Source organism: Cololabis saira, chromosome 8 (genome assembly GCF_033807715.1).
Source record: "Cololabis saira isolate AMF1-May2022 chromosome 8, fColSai1.1, whole genome shotgun sequence".
Classification (NCBI taxonomy): Eukaryota; Metazoa; Chordata; class Actinopteri; order Beloniformes; family Belonidae; genus Cololabis; species Cololabis saira.
The window spans coordinates 47076141-47089518 of record NC_084594.1 but is presented as its reverse complement, the minus strand read 5'-3'; positions in this window follow the sequence as shown (position 1 = coordinate 47089518).

The following is a 13378-nucleotide window of genomic DNA, read 5'->3' as shown; positions in this document are numbered from 1 at the left end:
CATTCACCTGGTTTCACCTCATTCACCTGCTTCACCTGTCCTGGCCAGCTCTCACCTGAAACCATGTGCGTAATTACGCAGACGCGCAGCTGATTCAGCAGCTGACGCAAGGTTACTGTTGGCTTTAATCCCGAACAACAACAAATCAATCATATCCTACAAATGATCACATTGTAAAAAGATTCAAAAGAAATATCCATTCAAAATTTTTGTTCTGCAAATTCAGAAACAATGACTCACTTATTCTGGCTGTACCCCATTGTTCAAACTTTTTGGAGTGATAAGTGTAATTTTGTGTCTGAAAGCATTAAAACTGATTTCAAATTATTTTGGAAGGATGTGTTTGGTGTTTTTGACCATGTAACGATTAGAACAAAGCCAAAAGAAACATGTATTATTAATTTGTTGATTATCCTTGCAAAATTCCACATCCACAAATCCAAATTCTTACACAAAAAACCCTCTTTTTTTTACTTTTCATTGTGAATTCAATCAGTATCTGGACTATTACATTTTCTACTAATTCAAAAGCAATCAAAACCATAAATGTATGTAAATGTTTTGGCTTTCTGTTATAATGTAATCCCCCCTGGCTGGTTATAATGTGTTGTGCTTTCTGTTTTGTTTTTTATTTGAGTTTATACTCTTTATATGTTATAATTCAACTTGAAATTGCATAATGTGAAGATTTGTAATCATTGTACTTTTTGCAAATGTTAAATAAAAAAAAATAAAAAAAAACACAAACAACAACAAATCACCATCAAATTAAAAGCTTCAACATATAAAAAAAAAAAGCAAAACAATGTAACAGTCTCATAAAGAACAGCAGCAAAATAATGTGTTGGAGAGGAAACAGGAGGAGGCAGAACGCTGATTTAGTCCTGTCCCTTCCTCACTATATCATATTATATATGCCATAGAAAATATAAAAATTTAAATAAAATAGAATAAGATAAGAAAAGAAAAGACAAAACATAACAACAAAATAAATAAATACAAGGCAAGGCAAGTTCATTTGTATAGCACAATTCAACACAAGGTAATTCAAAGTGCTTTACATCAACATTAAAAGCAGCAAGACACAATTAAACAGTAAATAACAAATAAAATTGAAGCTGCAAGCAGCGATGAACGGTCCTCCACCCTTGTGCACGTTCAGGCTGCAGTGGAAGCTTGTATGACTTGTTGTAGATTCTTCAGGCCTGGATATTTAGTGGATGAAACCATCCACGACTCTCTATATCAAACCATTCAAAAGTTATGGAATAAAGTAGGAACTATCAGATATCGACCAATCAGAAGAAGGGGCGGGGCTAATTTGCACCAATTATGTTCAAGGACTCAAAACTGAGTCCGATGACACCACCCACGAGTCTGTATGTTAAACCATTCAAAAGTTATGGCAGAAAGTAGGAACTATAAAATATCGACCAATCAGATGAAGGGGGGTGCGCTTTTTGACATCTATCGTCGCCACGGTAACGCTTTTGAAAGAGAAAAGTAATGCACGTCATCGCAGGATGGAGACACACATTTTGATGTATAACACACCTGGGTGCACGTTACGGTTCTGGCCGCATTAACGGCCGAAGAAATGGCATAAATTGCGTCAAAATTACAAGATTAATTCAAAATGGCCGACTTCCTGTTCGGTTTCAACCATGGCTCCAAGAGACTTTTCTTTAAGTTGCGACATGATACAGGTGTGTACCGATTTTCGTGCATGTACGTCAAACCGTATTGTGGGGCTTGAGTCACAAAGTTTTGTAGGGGGCGCTGTTGAGCCATTAGGCCACGCCCATTAATGCAAACCATTAAATATCACATTTTTCCCCAGGCCTGGCTTGGCGAAAAATTTGGTGACTTTTGGGGCACGTTTAGGGGTAAAAAAGGCCCTTGTTTCGTCAGAAGAAAGTAAGAAAAAATTCCGACAGATACAATAGGGCCTTCGCACTGTTAGTGCTCGGGCCCTAATAAAGCAGGATAAGATAGGCTCTGAAGTTAAAATACATGCTAAAAGAATTTAAAAGTATAACATAAAATCTTAAAAGTAGGTCTAGAAAGCAAGACCTGCTAAAACAAGCATAAGAACAACTTAAAACCATAAGAGCATAAGACCTGGGTTAAAACAACAAGAACAGCTAGTTCAAACAAGGGAATACAAGAAAGACTCAAAGGAATCAGCTAAAAGACAATTTAAAAAAGTGAGTCTTGAGCTTTCAAAAGCATCACCCGTCTCTAACCCTGAGTTTCCAGCAGGCTGTTCCACACACGTAGGCCGTAGTAGTGAGATGATGCCTCACCGTGGGTTATGGTTCTAACTTTGGGAATGATTAAAAGGCCAGAGGACCTCATGGTCCGCCAGGGTTTACAGGGTAAAGGCAGAACAGACAGATAAGAAGGCCCCAGACCGTTAAGAGATTTATAAACTAATAAGAGAACCTTAAAATCGATCCTGAAGCACACAGAGAGCCAATGCAGTGATTCTAAAACTGGTGTAATGTAAACCCGCCTTCTGGTCTTCACCAGCACACGTGCAGCTGAGTTTTGTAGTAATTGGAGACTAGAAATGCTCTTTTTGGGAAGACCAGAAAGCAGGGCGTTACAATAATCAATACGACTGGAGATGAAAGCATCAGCACCTCCTTGTGTATTGAGATGGTTTGGACATGCACGGAGGACGGGGAGTGGATTTATTGGGAAAGAGATGCTAAAGTGGGAACTGTGAGGCAGGAGGCCTAGACCAGGGGTCGGCAACCTGCGGCTCTAGAGCCACATGCAGCTCTTTAGCGCCGCCCTAGTGGCTCCTGGAGCTTTTTCAAAAATGTTTTTTTCCTTTTTTTCTTCTTTTTTTCCTTTTCCCCCCTTTTTTCTCTTTTTTTCCTTTTTTTCTCTTTTTTCATTTCTTTTTTTCCGTTCTTTTTTCCTTTTTTTCTTATTTTTTCTCTTTTTTTGTTCTTTTTTCTTCCTTTTTTCTTTCCTTTTTAATCTCGACATTTCGACTTTTTTCTCAAAATTTTGACTTTTCTCGACATTTCGACTTTTTTTCCCGAGATCTTGACTTTTTTCTCGACATTTCAACTTTTTTCTCAAGATTGTACTTTTACATTAATCTTGACATTTCAACTTTTTTCTCGACATTTTGCCTTTTTTTCAAGAATTTCAACATTTTTCTCGAAGTGCATAATGAAAAAATAAATCTTCCCCCAGTTATAACTAATATAGAAACATGCAGCATGTGTTGTCTTCATTCTAAGGCTTATACAAGACATTTTTTGCTGCTCCAGACACTTTTGTTTTTTGTGTTTTCGGTCCAATATGGCTCTAAAACATTTTGGGTTGTCGACCCCTGGGTTAGAGGAACAACAAAGAGAAGCTACACTGTAGATCATGGCATTTTACTGCACAGGTTAGAGCATGTTGTTGGGATTAAAGGGACAGCTCTACGTTGGTTTAAATCATATCTATCTGACAGGTTCCAGTTTGTTCATGTACATGAGGTTTCTTCAGAACAGTCGAGGGTCTGTTATGGTGTTCCGCAGGGTTCAGTGCTAGGGCCAATCTTGTTCAGTTTATACATGCAGCCGTTGGGAAGTATAATCCAGAATCACGGCATACACTTTCATTGTTATGCTGATGATACGCAGCTCTATTTGTCTATGAAGCCGGATGAAGCAGAACCGTTAGTTAAACTTCAGGCATGTCTTAGGGACATCAAGGACTGGATGTCCAGAAATTTCTTGCTTCTAAATTCAGATGAAACTGTTAGGGTTTGGCACACCTTTCCTCCACCAGATGGCGCCAAAGTCTGGTCAGGCTTGGCCAGAGCACCACAGCTGATCCCGATCACCGTCCCCACACCTGACACCACTCAGCCTCGTCACCCAGTCTGCTCTTAAGCTTGCCTCCCACAAGCTGTGGTGTCGGATTATTTTCTCCAACTCAGAGCCCTGTATGCTGCCCGTTTTCCTGGTCTTCCTTGGTCTCCTGTTTGTGGGCCTTCCCTTCCTGGGTCCTTGGGATTACTTTTTCCAGCCGTGAGTTTCCCTCCGGTCTGCGCCTTTTGTTTGGTTTTTCCAGCCGTGAGTTTCCCTCCGGTCTGCGCCTTTTTGTTTGGATCTTCCAGCCGTGAGTTTCCCTCCAGGTCTGCGCCTTTGTTTGGATCTTCCAGCCGTGAGCTTCCCTCCGGTCTGCGCTTTTAGTTGGACTTTCCAGCCGCGTTTTTTCGGTCTGTGATTTTGTGTTTGCATTCCTTCCCTCCTGTGGAGCGCCTTTTTGTTTAATAAACTTTATTATACCTGAACCTTGCTTGTGTTGTCCTGCATTTGGGTCCGCCCTCCTTCCCTCGAGCCTTAACATAATAATCCGACCAATATGGACCCAGCAGACACACGACAAGGTCTCAGTAGCCAGGATGCTGCCGTTGCTCGACATGAGCAGTCAATACGGATGGCGCATGACAACATTGCCTTGCTGGCTCGTTCCGTGGACACGTTGGTGCAGCGTCTGGGTCAGACCGGCATGTCTGCGACACCCGGTTCCTCCAGTGAGGGAGAGGCGTTCTCCTCTTGCGCTCGAGACCCGGACCCCTTTGACGGCGATCTTGGAAGATGTCGGGGGTTCATTTTTCAATGCGCGCTCGTTTTTTCTCAGCGCGAACGTCTGTTCCCGTCCGACATCTCCAGAATCAACTATATCATCAGTTTGCTGCGGGGGAGAGCTCTGGCCTGGGCACAGGCAAACGCGTCCGCCCGCTTCGACTCTCTGGCTGAATTCCTCACCCACTTTAGACGGGTGTTTGACCGCCCCAACCATGCGGGCTGTGCAGGGGACCGGCTGCTAACTCTCCGTCAGGGGGCCGTTCGGTGGCGGAATATGCGGTGGAGTTCGACACCCTGGCTGCCGAGAGTGGGTGGAATGAGCCGGCGCTCTTATGCGTTTTCCGCCGTGGACTCAACGACGCGGTTCGCAATGTCCTCGTCTCCGGGTCCCGACCTGGGGGTCTTTCCGAATTGGTTGACCGGGCAATTGATTTGGATAACTACCAGCGACGGCGAGAGCGGGTTCGCTCCCCTCCTCCAAGACCCCAACTCTCGCCGAACCGTGAGCGGCCTCCAGTTGGCGCGCTGTCCTGTGACGAGGAGCCGATGCAGCTGGGGGGAACTCGCCTCTCGCCGGCGGAGCGACGCCGCCGTCTTGCCTCCGACTCCTGCCTCTACTGTGGCAAGACGGGACACTTCATCGCCTCCTGTCCGTTGCGCCCAAAAGACCAGGCTCGCCAGCAAAGGTAGGCGTGCTGGCGAGCGCAGTCTCTACCTACCCAGAGTCGTCACGTCTGATCCTGCGGGGGGTGCTCCTTTGGGGGAACTCCTCGCTTCCGGTTCCCCTGATGGTGGATTCAGGCGCAGACGACTCGTTCATCGATGAGGCCCTGGCGAGACAAGCTGGACTTCCTGTTGTGGAACTCCCGGAACCCCGCACCGTCTAGGACCTCGATGGCCGCACACTCGCCCGTTCCACGCACCGTACCACCTCGCTCACCCTGCTCACGTCAGGTAACCACCGGGAGCGCATTCATCTGTTTTTAATCCCTTCCTCTGCAGCTCCGGTGGTCCTGGGCTCTCCTTGGCTGGCCACTCATAACCCCCAGATAGACTGGACGACGGGCACGATCACGGCATGGAGCGTGGCTTGCCACTCACGCTGCCTGCGCTCAGCTCTTCCTCGGGACCTGACCTCCCCCTCCGTGGCAGTGGATCTCGCCACGGTCCCGCAGGTGTATCACGACCTGGGGGAGGTGTTCAGCAAGCAGCGGGCTCTCTCCCTTCCTCCACACCGAGCCTACGACTGTGCGATCGACCTGCGTCCTGGGGCCCCGCTTCCATCTAGCCGGCTCTACCAGCTCTCCAGACTGGAGCACGAGGCCATGGAGAGCTACATCGGTGAGTCGCTAGCCTCAGGGCTGATTGTTCCTTCATCATCCCCGGTGGGGGCGGGGTTCTTCTTCGTTAAGAAGAAGGATGGGTCCCTCCGCCCTTGTATTGATTACCGTGGCCTCAATGACATTACGGTGCGTAATAAGTACTCGCTGCCGCTCCTCGACTCTGCCTTCGCCCCACTGCAGAAAGCCAGGGTTTTTACTAAACTCGACCTCCGCAACGCCTACCACCTGGTCCGGATCCGCAGTGGGGATGAGTGGAAGACTGCCTTCAAGACCCCCATAGGACACTTCAAATATAAGGTAATACCTTTCGGGCTCACCAACGCCCCAGCAGTATTCCAGGCGCTCGTCAATGATGTGCTCCGCGACATGTTGAACAAATTCCTCTGTGTTTACCTTGACGATATTCTTATCTTCTCGGAGACAGAGGAGGAGCATATTCAGCATGTCCGCCTGGTTCTGAGACGTTTGCTCGAGAATAGTCTGTTTGTAAAGGTCGAGAAGAGTGAGTTCCACGCCTCTGTGTCCTTCCTGGGGTTCATAGTCCGGGAGGGTCAGCTTCTACCTGACCCTTCCAAGATCCAGGCTGTGGCCGGGTGGCCTACTCCCACCACCAGGAAACACCTCCAGCAGTTCCTGGGATTCGCAAACTTCTACCGGCGTTTCATCAGGGACTACAGCAGAGTGGCAGAGCCGCTAACCAGACTCACCTCCACGCTCCGTCCCTTCTCTTGGACTGAAGAGGCCGAGGCAGCCTTTGAACAGCTCAAGGTGCTCTTTACCTCTTCTCCTATTCTCTCCCACCCAGATCCGACCCGGCAGTTCGTGGTGGAGGTGGATGCCTCGGATACTGGGGTGGGAGCCGTTCTCTCCCAGCGGAGCGCAAAGGACGGTAAGCTGCATCCCTGCGCTTATTTTAGTCGGCGTCTCTCTCCTGCCGAGAGAAATTATGACGTGGGGAACCGCGAGCTTCTCGCCCTTGTCCTGGCGCTCCAGCAGTGGCGTCACTGGCTTGAGGGGGCAGCCGAACCTTTTGTCATCTGGACAGACCACAAGAACCTGGCCTACCTCCGTGGGGCAAAGCGCCTCAACTCCCGCCAGGCCAGATGGTCCCTGTTCCTCGGGCGGTTTTCCTTCACCCTCACCTACCGCCCAGGCTCGAGGAACACTAAACCTGATGCCCTATCCCGCCAGTTCTCTGCAGACCCGGTCTGTCGGGACCCTGACCCGATCCTGCCCCCAGCCTGCATCGTCGGGGCAGCCATCTGGCAGGTCGAGGAACGTGTCCGGGAGGCCCAGGGGTCGGCAGAGGACCCTGGCGGAGCACCTCCCAATACCCTGTTCGTTCCGAAGAACGTCCGCTCGGAGGTGTTGCAGTGGGCCCACTCGTCCCGGCTGGCGTGCCACCCCGGGGTAGCCCGCACGCTTCACCTCCTGCGACAGCGGTTTTGGTGGCCATCCCTTTTCCGCGACACCAAGAGGTTCATCGCTGCCTGCCCGACCTGCGCCCGGGGAAAGTCCGAGACTGGGGAACTCCTCGTGCAGCATGTGTTCCGTCTCCACGGGATCCCGACGGACATTGTGTCGGACCGAGGGCCGCAGTTCACCTCCAGGGTGTGGAGGTCCTTCTGCACGGCCCTGGGAGCTTCACCAAGCCTTTCCTCCGGTTACCATCCCCAGTCCAACGGCCAGACTGAACGGATGAACCAGTCGCTGGGGAACGCACTCCGGTGTGTGGCGGCTCGGCACCCGACCTCCTGGAGCACCTACCTTCCCTGGGTGGAGTACGCCCAGAACTCCCTGGTGTCATCGTCCTCTGGCGTCTCACCCTTCATGGCAGCTATGGGTTACCAACCCCCCCTCTTCGAGTACCAGGAGAGGGAGGCGGCTGTTCCCTCGGTCCGGGTCCATCTACGCCGGTGCCAGAGAGTCTGGCGGCAGGTACGCTCCGCATTGACTAAATCCTGTCTCCGCTCTCAGCAGCAGGCTAACCGTCGTCGGGTCCCCGCTCCTCGGTACAGGCCTGGGCAACGAGTCTGGTTGTCCTCCAGGGACCTGCCTTTGAGGGTGGAGTCCCGGAAGCTGGCACCGCGGTACGTGGGCCCCTTCGAGGTCGACCGGATGATCAACCCTGCGGCGGTGCGTCTGCGGCTCCCAGACTCCATGAAGGTCCATCCCACCTTTCATGTATCTCTTGTAAAGCCAGTGGTGGAGTCTGACCTATCACCCCCAGCCGACGATCCTCCCCCGGTCCGGATCGTGGATGGAGCGCCTGCGTACACCGTTCGGGAGATCTTGGACGTCCGCCGCAGAGGTCGAGGGTTCCAGTACCTTGTGGACTGGGAGGGGTACGGCCCGGAGGAGCGGTTGTGGATCCCACGACGCCATATCTTGTGCAAGGATCTCCTCCGGGCCTTCTACCGCGACCACCCTGACAAGCCCGGTAAGGCGCCGGGAGGCGCCCGTTGAGGGGGAGGTGATGTTAGGGTTTGGCACACCTTTCCTCCACCAGATGGCGCCAAAGTCTGGTCAGGCTTGGCCAGAGCACCACAGCTGATCCCGATCACCGTCCCCACACCTGACACCACTCAGCCTCGTCACCCAGTCTGCTCTTAAGCTTGCCTCCCACAAGCTGTGGTGTCGGATTATTTTCTCCAACTCAGAGCCCTGTATGCTGCCCGTTTTCCTGGTCTTCCTTGGTCTCCTGTTTGTGGGCCTTCCCTTCCTGGGTCCTTGGGATTACTTTTTCCAGCCGTGAGTTTCCCTCCGGTCTGCGCCTTTTGTTTGGTTTTTCCAGCCGTGAGTTTCCCTCCGGTCTGCGCCTTTTTGTTTGGATCTTCCAGCCGTGAGTTTCCCTCCGGTCTGCGCCTTTGTTTGGATCTTCCAGCCGTGAGCTTCCCTCCGGTCTGCGCTTTTAGTTGGACTTTCCAGCCGCGTTTTTTCGGTCTGTGATTTTGTGTTTGCATTCCTTCCCTCCTGTGGAGCGCCTTTTGTTTAATAAACTTTATTATACCTGAACCTTGCTTGTGTTGTCCTGCATTTGGGTCCGCCCTCCTTCCCTCGAGCCTTAACAGAAACAGAGGTTACCATTCTTGGTCCAGAGCATTTTAGGAAGGGATTAGATGGTGTTGCGATGGCTTCCAGTGCAACTGTGAGAAACCTTGGTGTTATTTTCGATCAGGATTTGTCGTTTAAACCATATGTTAATCAGGTTTGTAAAATAGCGTTTTTCCATCTCCGTAATATTGCAAAAATTAGGAAAATCCTCTCGCAGAGTGATGCAGAAAAACTAGTTCATGCGTTTGTAGCTTCTAGACTAGATTACTGTAATGTGTTATTAGCAGGATGTCCAAGTAATTTGCTGAATAGGCTCCAGCTGATCCAAAATGAAGCAGCACGAGTGCTGAGAGGAATCAGCAGGAGAGACCACGTCTCTCCAGTGTTAGCGTCGCTCCATTGGCTACCTATAAAATTCAGAATCCAATTTAAAATGTTATTACTTGCATATAAAGCCCAAAACGGCTTAGCTCCGCAGTATTTCCAAGACCTGATAGTGCCTTATGTTCCTGGCAGAGCTCTCCGTTCTCGGAGTGCAGGTTTACTCGTAGTTCCTAGAGTATCTAAATGTAGATTTGGAGGGCGGGCGTTCTGCTATCAGGCACCATTACTTTGGAACCAACTTCCAATCTGGGTTAAGGAGGCTGACACCACCTCCACCTTTAAAACTAAACTTAAAACCTTTCTGTTTAGTAAAGCCTATAGTTAGTGTTTAGTAAACCTCTAGCTGGTGTTGGTAAATCTCTAGTTAGTGTAAACTCTAGTGTGTTAGAGTCAGTAGTCATAGTTGCAGCTGTAGAACAAGACTATAATAGTTAGTCTCAAATATAGCTTGGTGGTAGATATGCTGCTATAGGCTTATGCTGCAGGGGGGCACCGACATGATCCACTGGGCGGTGCCTCTCACCCTTCTTCTCCTCTCCTTTTCCCTTCCTCTCTTCTCCATTTCCATTTTTAGTTATTAGAAATATCTCATAGCTATCATTTTTGTCCATCGTTCCTGTAGTTTCTTGTGCCGGCCCCCCTTTTTTCTCTTTTGTACATGTTTGCAGGCCGGAGCATCGGGAGCTGCGTTCTGGCCGTTCTACACCCTTATGATCCAGGTCCTGGTCCAGGTTTCTACCCCCTTATGATCCAGGTCCTGGTCCAGGTTTCTTCCTCCTAAAGGGGAGTTTTTCTTGCCACTGTTTGGCTTAAGGCTTTTCTCCCACTAGGGGAGTTTTTACCTGCCATTGTTTATATAATAATTGCTCGGGGGTTTATGTTTATGTTCATGTTCTGGATCTCTGGAAAGCGTCTAGAGACAACATCTGTTGTATTAGACGCTATATAAATAAAATTGAATTGAATTGAATTGAGCTACATAGACGTAGTGATAGAGGATGTGAGGTTGGTTAGAGTGAGAGAAGAGAATTCAGAGGATAGATGGATGGACATGACTTGCTGTTGCCACCCCTGAGCGGAGAAGCCAAAGGGAAAAGAAGAAGAAGAAGTTATTTGTGGACAAATACTTGCTCTAAACCAGGGTCCGGCAACCCAAAATGTTGAAAGATCCATATTGGACCAAAAACACAAAAAACAAATATGTCTGGAAAAGTCTTGTATCAGACTTAGAATGAAGGCAACACGTGCTGCATGTTTCTATATTAGTTAGAACTGGGGGAAGATTTTTTTTTTTTCATTATGCACTTCGAGAAAAAAGTTGAAATTTCGAGAAAAAAGTTGAAATTTTAGGGGATGGCTCCCCTCCTGTTTTTCTCTGGGCTTTTGGTTGTGGTAGATTTTTGCTGGTTGTCGGATTAGAGATAGACAAGAGAAAATATCTGGCTGAAAGTGTGACATGTTTAAAGTTTCTTTCACTGCAGTTGATCTCCCAGATAAGGTTCAACAGATAAGGTTCAATATCGGCTGATGACGTATGGACTAATCATCTTCCAGAAACCCACATCATCAGCTTATTCATTATTCATTTGTACACAGAACTTATTTAACACCATGCAAGCTTTACCGTATGAAGATCCTGGTTAGCTCTTTATGTACATGATGCTCTCAGAATAAACCAGGAACCTTCATGCACATGGTCTGGGAACCTTATGCCAACCTGTTGCAAACTTCAACAACAGGTTGCAACTGCATTATCCTCCATAACAGAACAGAATATTCCAGTAAACCCTCAAACACTTATTTGAAATAAGTTATCCACAATCAATGCTTCACTATGTCAAAAACGAATTTTGCTTGCTGGCCTAACATTTGTAAATATATGTTGTATAATATATAAATATATTAAAAATATATATATATATATATATATATATAAATAAAATAAATATATATGATATATTAAAAATGCATATATACAGGACTGTCTCGGAAAATTAGAATATTGTGATAAAGTTCTTTATTTTCTGTAATGCAATTTAAAAAAACAAAGATGTCATACATTCTGGATTCATTACAAATCAACTGAAATATTGCAAGCCTTTTATTATTTTAATATTGCTGATTATGGTTTACAGTTTAAGATTAAGATTCCCAGAATATACAAATTTTTTTAGATAGGATTTTTGAGTTTTCTTAAGCTGTAAGCCATGATCAGCAATATTAAAATAATAAAAGGCTTGCAATATTTCAGTTGATTTGTAATGAATCCAGAATGGATGACATTTTAGTTTTTTTTAATTGCATTACAGAAAATAAAGGACTTTATCACAATATTCTAATTTTCTGACACAGTCCTGTATGTGCCTCAGGTTTTTACCATCATGGCATTAACCATTAATATATGCAGACAAAAAATAAATAAATAAATAAATAAATATACCCCATAACTAAATCATGAATAAGTCACACCCACTAAACTGCAGCTCTGCAACAAACAAACAGACAGGTTATGACACGCTGTGATCTGTAATCCATAAACCAATCCAGTAATACCAATAATACCAATAACCAATCCAAAACATACAATGTTGGTATCCCAGGTAATTCAGCATATTCCACTTTGTTTATCTCCATAAACTAGAACTTTAAGCCACACGGCCACAGTATGCTGCTTTTATTAACACAACAAAACTTTATTGAAAATATACAAACTCTCAAAGAGGATAATGCACAAATATCAATTTAAATGCAATATGAAAAGAAAGGAAAATAAAAATAAACGTAAAAAAAATGGGGATTCTTGTAAGGAATACAAAAAACAAGGCGCTCTAAGAATTAAAAGGTGCGTATGAATAACAAAATAAATAAAGCATTTAAATTCACATAATGGAGCATAGAAAAGGAGAGGAATGATTAAATTAGAATAAAACATAACGAGCAACGTCTAGACTTATTTTACTTGCATTTTTGTTTTCTACTCTTATGAGACATGTGAAAAAAAATCTTTAAATCGTTAATAAAACCCCGGAAGGAGAGTTACAATTTCTCCATTTGGCACAATGAATATGGTTCTTACCCAGTAACAAAATTATATTAATAATATCAGAAACAGAACATTCCAAATCATCCATGAAGAAATAATATGGCTTAAATCAAAAGGTGGAACATTATTAATTTTAGGAGATAACCAATTGTTAGTAACACAAGTATGTGCATAGTGTAATATTATGCTGGTTAAAAACTTGTGCTGTAATACATTTACCAGCAGGTGGCGAAATACACTAGATTTAGTATCAACCGTGTCAACCTGCGGTATCAACTGGAAATAAATGTTAAGATTGAAGCTGCTCAGTATTTTCAATGTTTCATTTAGTATATTGTTGGCACAAAAATCAATAGATTAGTTGTTCTTGGCATGTTTTTTTTTTTTTAACATTTATTATAGTTTCTCTTCTGTTTATAAGTCCTCCAGAGGGTTGTTTTCCTAATAGCCGCCCAATTTATGTCACGCTCCTTATTGTTTTTTCTTTTTCATTTTAGTTAAACAAACCATGTTTGATCTAAACGATTTAAGCTATTTTAATGTGAACTGTTCTTACCCTATCCATGTCTCCTCCGCCCCATGGAGCTGCTGCGATACGTCAACGTCGCCGCCATATTGGATGTGGCAAGACTGCGCTGTAAACTAATACAAGTAAATTGACTTTTTTTCATAAAGCGCCTTTCTACAAAGAAATGTATGTTTTACGTCTCATTTATTCATTCACACACGCACTAATATACTTGGGAAACAGTTAGGCACCAAATATAATATATTTAATTTTCTCAGATGGCAAAAATAAGAACTTTATTGATCCCACATAGGAGTAATTCATGTTATATCAGCTATAGAGAACAAGGTAGTGCCGAAAAACAATATATCCCCCCTCATAAAAATAAGAAAAATAGAGAAACATATTTTCTCATCAACAAAACATATTTTTACATTTTCAA